The following is an 11,032-nucleotide window of genomic DNA, read 5'->3' as shown; positions in this document are numbered from 1 at the left end:
TTTGATAGCTAGGTATGGTGGCTATGCCTTTAATCCCAGCACTTAAAAGGCTGAGGCAGGAGGAATCATGAGTTTGATGCCATCCTGGGTTACATAGTGAGTTCAAGACCAGCCTTGACTATTTAGTGACACCCTACCTCAGAAAAACAAAACAAAACAGAACAATAAACTTTAATAAATAACATGAAGACATGTTTAAATGAAGATGAATCCTAGCCATCTGCCTCACACAAGAACTTTTGCCACTTTACATATCTTTCTCGGGGACTTGGCACACAATATCAATGTCAAAATGAGTTACTCTAAAACTATTTCATTATTAATCCCCAAATTTTCTTAATATATGTTAGGTGCCACTTTTAGTTATGCAAGACTAGTGAGAAACACTCACAGAGGCTGAGAGCAGTTATAAGCAAGCTTTATTGCCTGCAGACAGAGTCCCACCACACGAGGAGCTTCAACCCCAAGAAACACAGTTTATATACAGTTAGTCTAGTTTCTAAAAATAGCAGGTACTTTCCAGAGAAGTGGTGCACAGATTTTATCCCATTTTGTGGACTCATATGACAAATCATGGGGTGATTTTGATTAACTAGGCATTTTAGTATTTACGAGAAACAGAAACTTGAGGAAAGAGAAATTTAAATCTAAAATGATGAGGTTCAGTTACATCATTCCCCGCTCAGGGACACTGTCCTCCAATCAGGTGAGCGAAGTGTTCTTTAAATTGTTACAAATGTTAGTCTTTTGGAACTTCAGCTATCATCAGGATCTCCACTCGGTCTAATTCACTTTAGACTTGGTCTACTCCAGCTCAGAATTTCCCTGGGTTCCATTTAATGACACAAGATCCAACATCCAACCAGAAGCAAGACCATAATGAATACAAAAGTATTAGCCAAACTTATGAGTAAAGTCTAGGGTTTCCGATGTATAGGTGGGCATATCACCCTGGAAATGTGAGGACACTGTGAATGAGGAGACTGCCCTGGAGCACTGGTACTGGGCAAACAAGAGCAGGTGGAGGGAATCCTCCTGTTGGGCTGTTGGCCTTGCCATTCCCAGAGTCATTTTTCAGTTCTCTGGCATTTGTCAGTCAACCTCTCTGGTGACTGATCTTCCTTCTCTTACAAGTATGTTGAACTCTGTATTTCAAAGGAAGTGGAACCCTTCCTCTCCAGGTATAAATATAGGCAGTGTCCATTAGTGCATAGTAATCCTTTAAATGTTCCTCTTCATACACGACATCAATCTCCTCCTTAGATTTCTCTTTGTATTATTTACATTGATCCCATCTGTTTTGGTCAAAGAATTGAAAGGATAAGCTTATTGATCTCACCATCATCAGTTATAATATTCTTCTCTTGATCTGCAACTTCTCCTCTATCTTCATTAGAGCTATTGACAGCATCATTTGAAGGATGAGTTGCATAAAAATCCCTTCTCTTCCTTTCATTTTTAAAAAGCCATGGAACTAATTCATATATGATATCTTGAAGTGTTTTATTTGACCTTATATTCAGTAGTGGTCTGGTTTTGTGAACTTGGACATCACAGATAAGACAGTCTTTGCTGGTCTCTAGGCAACCTACAATACATGTTTTACAGAAGGAATATAGACATTCTATTATGGTTGTGGCATCAATTAAGTACTCTCCACAAAAGCATACACAGTAGGTAAGAATTTAGCTCAGTCATCTTGATTCTGGTTGTTCGATTCATTTCTGCTTGATAAAAGATCCTAAAAACACAGAAACATTGGCCATGATTTAAAGAAACAAATTCAAGATTATTTTTAACTCCTGTTTGTTGGGATCAGCTTGATGGGTAAAGTGACAAGGAGGAGTAAGATGATGCTGCACACAGCTGACCCAAAGCCACCAATGGAACCTGATCGCCAGATGGTGTTGACTCAGTTTTGATTCATCACTTGGCACTGGAGTGATGGACCCACAGAGCAAATACTGAAACTTTAAGTGTAGTAAATGTGGTTAGTATGTATGGCCCACCTCACATTGGTTGGAGGGGTTCCTCCTTCCAAATTTTAACTAAGACTTTGTCTCCTGGTTCAAGAGAATGAAAAGAATGAATTGTAATGAGATGTTGTTCCAACACAGTTTGCTGGAGATCCTTTAATGTATAGTGCGTGCCTTAATATGTTAGCACAAGTTCAAAGTTACCATCTCTTGTAATCCTTCTAAACAGGTAAGAGTGGAGGAGATCACCCAAACATTATTTCAAAGGGAGTTAGCCCACCCTGGTATGAGGTGCAATATGACAGGAGGAGTGCCACAGGAAGCATTAAAACCAAGTAGCTTGGTCTCCTGGTAGAACTTCGCCAAGGTGTTTTTCAGAGTGTGGCTTTCTTTCTCCATTTGGTTTGAACTCTGGGATTGACAGGCTTTGTGTAGCTTACATTTTAGTCCCAGGGCTTGTGAAAGGCTTTGAACAACTCTGCATAGAAAAACAGGTCAATCATCTGAACACACCATTATGGGGACCATACTGGGCTATAATGAACTCCATCAAAGCTTTTATAATTTTTTTTTTTAGATATTTCAGTCCTACTAGAGATAGTCTGTACCCAGCCTGAATAGGTGCATAGCAGAATTAGCAAATACTTTTTTGCTTCCACTGGTGGGTTTCATTTCAGTAAAATCTATCTCAGCATCTTCAAAGGACAAAGTTCCTTGTCTCTGGATACCCAGTTGCTGCTGGGGCCAAGAGATAGAATTATTGTGGGCATAGGTTGTACACCTTGCAGTCACTGAAGTGCATGAAGTCCAGAGTCTGGGCACAAAAAAATGATGACCAAGAAATTGTGCCATAGCAGTTTTGCTCAAAATGGGAGCAGCTTTGTAAATCCTATATCACAAAATATACCAGCGGCTCAGAATGGACAGCCCATTAAAGAGTGATGACTCGCATTCCCACCATCTGAACCCTGTTGATTACCATGTTGCTGCTGTCTGAAAACAGTCCCGTGCCAGTCATGTTCTGTGGGTCCTGTCAAGCCAAGTAGACCATCTCAATTGCTTTTGTACAATCCTATTCAGGTGGCTCCACAGGCACAGGCTTAGATTAGTGATTTGTATAAGTGGGTGGGGTTGCAGGAATGTGACTATAACTCAGTTAACTGAATTGTTCTAAAAATGTGTATCATAATAGAAAGGAAAAGGAGTGGAAACTTCAGAAGGGACAAGCAAAAGTGTTAGCAGCAGCTTTTAAGGAGGTGGCCTGATCAAGAGCCAGAGACATAAAGTGAGAGACAAGCAACCTCAGTTAGGAAGATGCTCTAGTCATTTAGATCCAGATCAATGTGTCTACTGTAAGGAAAAGGAACATTTCAAGTGAGAATGTCCAAAACTGTTACAGAAGGAAAATGATGAAGTGTTTGTGTGAATTCAGGGGAAGTTTCATAATGACAGGGTCATGTGTCTCTGCCTCTCAGCCCCAGGGAATCCATGTTAACTGTAAATGTGGGTGGAAAGCCTATTAAATTTTTGATGGGCACTGGTTTGGATATACTGGTAATTACTCAGCCAGTTTCCCTACCTTTAGGTGAAAAGATTCAGGTTCAGGGAGCAACAGGCCAATCTTCAAGAAACAAATCCCTGCTTGAGCCCAAAAGTGAGCCGCAAATTGAAACAATCAGAAATAGAATTTCTAAAATGTTTACCCAGGTTAAGAGGTAGGGCTCAATTGTTCTGTCTCATAGCTACAGCATCCTGCCCCATAGTCTTCCTAGGATGCCAAGGAAAATCAGCCTGGGCACTCTGCCACCCAGAGGATTGACCACCAAGGCAAGGAGGCTGGGGTCCACCTCAAACAAGGGCCTTCCTGTGAGGATCTCAGTGGGGCCTCCAAATATCATGTTAGACTAACAGCAGGAAACACTCATTGATACAAGCAAGCTTTATGGCTGGTGTTCAAGGTCCCAACAGAGTGAGTAGCTTTGACCCCAAGGAGCAGGAAGACAACAGTTTATACACAATTAGCCCAGTTTCCAAAAACAGCAAGTGCTTTCCAGAGAGACAATGTACCTATTTTATTTCTCCATGTGGAATAATATGACAAATCACAGCGTGATTTTGATTAGCTAAGCATTTCGGCATTTAAGAGAAACAAACTGAAGTGAAGAGAAGCTTAAATCTAAAATGGCGCAGGTTGACAAGATGGCGTCAGTTGCACACTCTCCTGGGTTGGAGGACAGAATACAGAATGTGGCTAAATTCTGCCTTCCATGATCATAATTCTCAAAAGTATCCAAAATAAAAATTCTTCCAGAAACACTTTCTGCATCAGTGTATGCCAAGTTTTTTAATGTCAAGGTCCATAAATTGTCTGGGTCTCATGTTGATTTCATGGAATTATTTTGGGCGTTACATAAGTTAGACTAAAATTCATCATTAACATTCAGGTGTTATAGTTTTTCACAGAGTAGTTGTTCCACTGATATTTAGTGAGTAAATGAATGATTTAATTAGACTCTTCTATGCTCTTCAGACTGAGAAACAATCCTTACTTATTAATTGAGTTGAAATAAAAGGCGGCTTGATCCTCTCACATCTCATTAACAGAATGCTGCCATGCTGTAACCATTGCAGAAGATGATTTGGGTTGAAAGCAGTTTTGTAGTCTTCATGAAATCATACTCTGTGGCTTTATCTCCACACGCCACTTCTAAACTTCAGCAAGAAAATAACGACAAGTTAACACCACAGCAAAGGCAACCGTCTCTGCTCTTCCTTGTTTGCTAGAATTCTGCTTGCAGCAGGGAATTGATGCCATATGGAGGTCTGTTTCTTTGCTGTCAGTATATGGACCTGTGGTGCTCTACAAAACTCTCTTTCCCTCATTAAAGGCATACAAAAAGTCTAAAAATAAATCCTCTGCTCTTTCATCCTCCACTTTTTAACAAACCTCTGGGGACAATTGCCAGCCGGCTAGCTTCCCTTGGTCAGGTAAAGATCAGGAAGCTAAAATGTTCAGGTAGGTGCAGCAACTCACACATATAGGATTGGACTCAGCACCCCAGAAAGATTAAGAATTTACTAGAACATTCTTACCTGAATGTTTTCCACTATAGGTTATTCATAAAGGAACTCCCACCTCCAAAAATCAAGATCAGTAAGACTGCTGGTCAAATCAACTGGGATGATTGGTATTGTATAAAGAAACAGACACTGATTCTGTGTACTGTTTCTGTAGTCTTCTTTTTCATATTGGGGATTGAACTCATGACCTTGCACTTGCAAAGCAGGAGGTTGTGCCACTGAGCTAAACCCCCAGCTATTTTCCTAGTCATAATAGCATTAATTTATGCTCTTTATAATTTCCTGCCTTGTATCAGCTTTAGGGTTTGTTGTTTTTCTAGAAGTTTGTGGTTCAATATTAGATTGTTTGAGCTCATTTTGTTTTCCTGATGTGGAAATTCAGTGCTGTAAGTTTCATTTGTAGGACTGCTTTCATTGTGTGCCAAAGGTTCTGGAATGTTGTATTGGTATTATTATTTGGTTGGATATAAAGAATTAAAACATTCAGGTGCCTAAATTCAAATTTACAATCCAAAATGGGCATCTGAGTTGTATATGCACTTCTCAGATTTAAAAAAACGAAAATCCAAATAAGTATTTGAAAAACTGTTCCACATCATTGGTCACTCAAGAGATGCAAATTAAAACAACACTGAGGTACCATCTCACTTCAGAAAAAAAAATGGCTATCATCAAGAAATTAACCACTAACAAATGCTAGAAGGGCTTGGGGGAAAAGGAACCCTCCTCCATGTTGGTGGGAGTGTAGACTGGTGTAGCCACTGTGAAAATCAGTATGGAGATTCCTCAAAAAACTGGGATTAAAGGTCCCATTAGACTCAGCTATCCTCCTTCTGAATATCTTCCCAGAAGAATTCAAAATATCATACTAGACTGATATATGTGCACCTATGTTTATAACAGCACAACTTGTAACAGCTAAATATTGGAAACATTTCAAATTCACATCAAATGAGGAAAGGACTAAAAAGATGTGGTCTTTTTTAACAATGGAGTACTACTCAGCCATAAAGAAGGATACACTTGAGAATTTTATACCTAAATGGATGCAACTCAAGACTTTTATAGATAAATGAAATAAATCAGACTCATATGTGTAAACATCATATTGTCTCCCTGCTGTGAGAAACCAAAAGAGTAAAGAAGGCCCAAAGTGTACAATAGATATTGTGAATGAGAAGAAATTGTTCAAAAGAAAAAGGAATTAAGGTGTGGAAAAAGGGAAAGGAAGGAAGGGAAAAGAAAAAAATACAAGATAGTTATGCTAGTAGTTTTTCTTAGTTCATTTGGAAAAAATTATGCTAATATCATTGGGAGTATTTTTTATACCCATATCTTGTATTCTGAGTTACTTTGAAGATAACAATAAGCAATATATGAACTATTGGTATTCTCCTATTATTTCTGTTATGAAATTTTGTTTTACTTTTTACCATAAATAAAAAGGGAAAGAAAACAGGAACAGAAGCAAAAGTAATAGATAAGAAGTGGTGAGAGTTGGCAAGTCTTAATCTTTTTTGAGGCTCAGTATCAATCTGCTTTTAGACACTGCTTTCCTAAGCTTTGAAACTCTTGTTCCTGTATGCTGGCTCACCTGTATACTTTCTTCAATTGTGAACGGGCAGCTCATCTGGAAGGAAGAGCATCAGACAAAGCGATTTTGAGCTATTCTCACTTTCGAGTCAGTTAGTGTATCAGTCTAATTTCATTAGGCATAAAACTTCTGTAGGGAACTAGCACTAAGGCAGATGAGTGAAAAACCTGAGTCACTGGTCCCAGAAAGAGTAGGCGAGGATGCTGATGACCATTGTGACCATTTTACCAAGTTGTCTAGAGATTTCCTCTCCTTGCTGGTTCACTGAGCAACACTGGCTCAGACACTCAGTGGTGAGTGTCTTAGTCTGCTCAGGATGCCATAACAAAATACTTTGGGTGGAATCATTTGTAAATAATGAGAACTGTTTCTCACACAGTTCTAGAGGCGCAGACATCAAAAGTGAAGGTGATGTAATGTCTGGAGAAGGCTCATCTTGCTTCCTCACATGCCAGAAGAGGGTAAACTTACTTCCATGAGGCTTTTGCTAAGAGAAACAATCCCACCTATGAGGGGAAGCCCTCATGATATAATCACTTCCAAAAAGGCTCCATTTCTTAATATCATTACCCAGGAGTTGAGTTGCAACACCTGAATTTTGGAAGGACACCAACATTGGGCCATATCAGGTAGCAAATGGATTGTGGGATTCCTAAATCGTGTGGATTTTTGTTACTCAAGTAAAAAAGTATATTCCAAAACAAATATTGAACATATTTTATGTATAATGCTATTAAGTCAACTTAATAGCATTATACATAAAATATGTTCAATATTTGTTGACTTAATAGCATTATATATTACATATTATAATTAATAAAAACTTTTATTTTTCCCCAAATAGGCAAAAGTCTTATTTTTTCACTAGAAAATAATGAAAAAATTCTGAAATTGATGAGACTTTTTAAAAGAGAATTCCACATCAGTTTCTATTAGGTTATGATAGATGGACAAACATCAATGCTGTACTGTAGACGAAACACATACTCTAACCTTAAAACTTACCATCCTTTGACCAAGCTTTATCAAATGATGAACTGACTTCTAAGTTGACTTGAAAATATTTATGTTTTATCCTTTTTAAAAAACAGGATAATTTACAGATAGTTTGTTTAATGAAATATATTTATATCTAATCTGAATATTCTATTCATCAAATTGCACAAAGAATTTTTATTCTCAAATTTCCTTTAAAAATTCACATGACCACAATCTTAAGGTAAAATTTGTATCTGTATTGTCTGTGCCTATGTCTGTATCTATCTATGTCTACGCTGATGGTCCTTGATCTGACTGAACTGCTTTTGGGAGAGAGGGCTGAGATCTGAGATGACTGGATAGATGTGGGGCATTATTTTTAATATTTGATTAAATTTGAAATATTTTTGAGTTTCAACTCTTTCAGACTGTATAATCTGTCAACTCTACAAGACATTTTATTAGAATTAATTTAGAAAACACCTTCTTCTCTTTTTAGTATTAAACTAACATCAATCCATTCACCCAAAGGATTGTATCAAACAGAGAAACTGAAAAGAATACTTATACAATGACATTATAAAATGAGAGAAAGGTGATTAAACTATTAATTTTATTGATTGACTAGGTTAAGCATGCTAAGCTTACTGAAAGAGGAACACTAAGACACTAACTTTATCGGATGATAATTGGACAGAATTATGCATTGTGAATTCAATTTTAAGTACAGAGGTAAGGGGCTTCAGAAATAAGACACTGTATACTCTTCTAAATACATAAAAGACAGAAATATATGCATCTGCATTGATAATAAAGCAATATTTTCTAATAAAACCAGACATTTTATTTGAAATTTTTTGTTACAGATTCCAAGACAGTAATGACATTCACAAATATAGAGACAGATGTAATCAATGCTATATGAACTCATATTTTAAGATACATTGTAACATCTGTTCATTATCAATATTTATTTAAATACTCTTTTCGCAAGAAGTAAGTTGCTGACAGCTCAGAAACAATGGAAAACAGTAAACATCCCAAGTTCTTACACACAAGTGCATTGTTCTAGGTATGAGAGGAATCCAATAAAACACAACACAGGGAGTATAAATATAATCAGGTTGTCTCTTTGATAAGAAATGAGATCGTGTTACAAAGATAAGAAAAATCTGAGGAACAGCAAAGTAACCTGTTCAAGATTTAAATGAAGGACTAAGTTCATGCATAACATGGAAATGTGCATTCCAAAAATAAATATCCTATTTTTCCTCTTTCATTCTGACTTTGTATCATGGCCCCTACCTAGCTGTTGCATAGTTTTCTGCATTTTCTTCATTCTGTAGCTTTTGTCATTTCACATATTTGGGAGTTTTACGGTCTTCCTCCCCCTTCCTCGCCGTTAGTTACATGTGGTATCTGCAGATGCAGCCCACACTGTTCTCTCTGTGAACATCCACTGATAGACAGGTGCAGAGATTGATCACAGCTCTGTAACAGTGCTGGGAATGGCCGCCAGTTGTGAAGAAGAATAACAACTGGCAGCCATTCTGATTGGTGCTGGCACTGAATCTTTCTTCTGAGATCCAAATGCCTTGAGAACCAAATGTTCCTGGGATTCAGGCTTTTGCAGCCAACAAAGCTTAGGTCAAAAAGCTAATTGGCTACTTGAAACTTTACTTAGATATCTTTACGTGAAACAAAAGAGTTATTCCTGTTACCTCACGTAAGCACATACCAAGGAGCCGATGGCTAAACTGATAGATGCTAAAAAGTCAAATGCTTCTTTGAAAGAGCGTTTCTTTCAAGGTAGAGTGAAGAAAGGTATTTGAAATAACAGTGCAAAGCACATTTTCTATAGAAACTTGCGCCAAACTGTTATTTCATAATTCACCATGTAATTATGTGTTTGGTAATATAAAGTCCTCCCCATTGTAATTATTCAATGCTGAATAGATACAGAGAGAGGAAGAAAGACAAAAAGAAGAGACAGAAAGTAGGAGAGAGAGACAGAAAGAGACAGAGAGAGAGAGAGAGAGACAGAGAGACAGAGAGTCAGAGAGACAGAGAAAGTGAAAGAAAGGGTCCTTTAAAAGATGGGCATTTGGTATAATTCAAATAGACTCCTAACCAACATAACACCACGTCTGTCACCTTGCCTAACATGCAAGTTTGGCCTTCTCTGTCCTTTACTCCTCACTCAAATGCCACAGCCTTTGTAGGGCATGGCACAAAGAGGGAAATAGCACTGTGGCATTCTGATTAGACTCTAACGTTTTTTTCCTAAATGCTTTTTAACCAGTAGACAGTTCAATAGGAGAGAGAGCTGGGAAGGCAGAACCTTCTGGACATGTCATTAATGACCATCCAGTCAGCACTGACCTCTGTGTAGTGCTGTGCTGGGTACCGTATAGAGCAGCTCACAGGCATGCTCCCTGCTGCTCTTTAAAGTTTACAATTGAAAACAGGTGACAATGGGCTAAGACAGCTGGCAATAAGCCACCGGAAGATCATAGGCTGAAATTAAAGCAGAAAGTAAAGAGAAAGACAAAATTAAGGGTTACAAAATAGAATAAGCTAAAATATAAAGAATTTCTCTGTGCCTTTACTTGAGGATAGAGGGAAAGCTTGAGGAGGTCTTTATGTAAAGTTATCAAGTCAATGAAGTTGGTGACAGAAGGGGGTGAAGACAACATCACGAGTGGGGTTCACATACTAACAAGGTCTATCATTAGATGAAAGGGCAGAGGGCAAGCTGATGTTGGCCAAGTGGCAGCCGGCATGGAAAAACCCACGCTGAACAGAGAAACTGTCCCTAAGACCACTTTGTATCAAAGTAAAGCTCCATCTGTGGTTTTACTGTACAAATTTACTGTCCAGGAGCATGGATGAATATTCCTATAGCATATACATATTTTCTGCCTTGAAGCTAGAAGCTAGATGGCCTCTTGCTATCCTGCTTCAGGGTAGCATAGCTAAGGAAAAAAACTCAGTGTCAAGGGTGAGCTCTGAACTGAATTTGACCACTTTTTTTGATGATGCTTCTGTGGCAGTGTGACCAGATTGGGTCCCGAGAAAATTCCTTCTAAGTTCTTGAAAAGGGATTGGACAAAACACACAGACAGGCAGGTGTATGGATGGTGGAAAAGAAGGTTGTTTTTTAGGGTGAGTCAATGAACAGATTCACAACATCCAAGAATGTAATGGCAGGACTCTTGTAACTGGACTTTCTAGATTGCTTCTCCCTCATGCAAAATAAACATTTTGGTATGACTATCCTATCAGAGACTCACTGCCTGGTGTCACATTTAAGCTGTCCTACAGTAGGCTCATGCTCGCTTGGTTTTATGCCCAACATAAATAAAGAATTGAAGGTTGCACTCTGGTTGCTTCCAAGTACAAG

At 38.3% G+C, this 11,032-nt stretch overlaps 1 pseudogene; it reads right to left on the bottom strand.

Moving 5' to 3' along the window:
- Positions 1 to 1,067: 1,067 nt before the first annotated feature.
- On the bottom strand, positions 1,068 to 1,722 carry LOC100721889 (polycomb complex protein BMI-1-like; annotated as a pseudogene).
- Positions 1,723 to 11,032: the final 9,310 nt, after the last annotated feature.

Source organism: Cavia porcellus, unplaced genomic scaffold (assembly GCF_034190915.1).
Source record: "Cavia porcellus strain 051 isolate PalLab524CR breed Dunkin Hartley unplaced genomic scaffold, mCavPor4.1 scaffold_27, whole genome shotgun sequence".
Classification (NCBI taxonomy): Eukaryota; Metazoa; Chordata; class Mammalia; order Rodentia; family Caviidae; genus Cavia; species Cavia porcellus.
The sequence above is the reverse complement of the archived record's forward strand: the minus strand, read 5'-3'. Positions and strand labels throughout refer to the sequence as shown.